The 250-nt window shown below is 17.2% G+C and overlaps 1 protein-coding gene across 1 annotated transcript in view; it reads left to right on the top strand.

Annotated features, from left to right (window-relative positions):
• Positions 1-250, top strand: part of LOC119587677 — a 19,636-nt gene that overhangs the window by 13,366 nt on the left and 6,020 nt on the right. The window lies entirely within an intron of this gene.

Below are 250 nucleotides of genomic sequence, written 5' to 3'. Positions count from 1 at the left end.
GTTTCTATTTATATATGGAACCTTTTTATTGATTTTTGATTTTTTTTTACCTGGAACTTTTTTTTCTGAAAAGTTTTTTATTTTTTACCTGAAACTTTTTTTTCTGAAATAAAAAAGTTTTTATTATCTTTTTTTTTTTTAAACGTTCATATCATTTTTATTTTCTACTGCAACTTTTTATTCTTTTCTGAAACTTTTTTTTCGTTTAATGTTTTTTTTTATTTATTTATTTTATTTTTTTACATGAAAC

The sequence above is a fragment of the Penaeus monodon genome, chromosome 23 (genome assembly GCF_015228065.2).
Source record: "Penaeus monodon isolate SGIC_2016 chromosome 23, NSTDA_Pmon_1, whole genome shotgun sequence".
NCBI lineage: Eukaryota > Metazoa > Arthropoda > Malacostraca > Decapoda > Penaeidae > Penaeus > Penaeus monodon.
The sequence above is the reverse complement of the archived record's forward strand: the minus strand, read 5'-3'. Positions and strand labels throughout refer to the sequence as shown.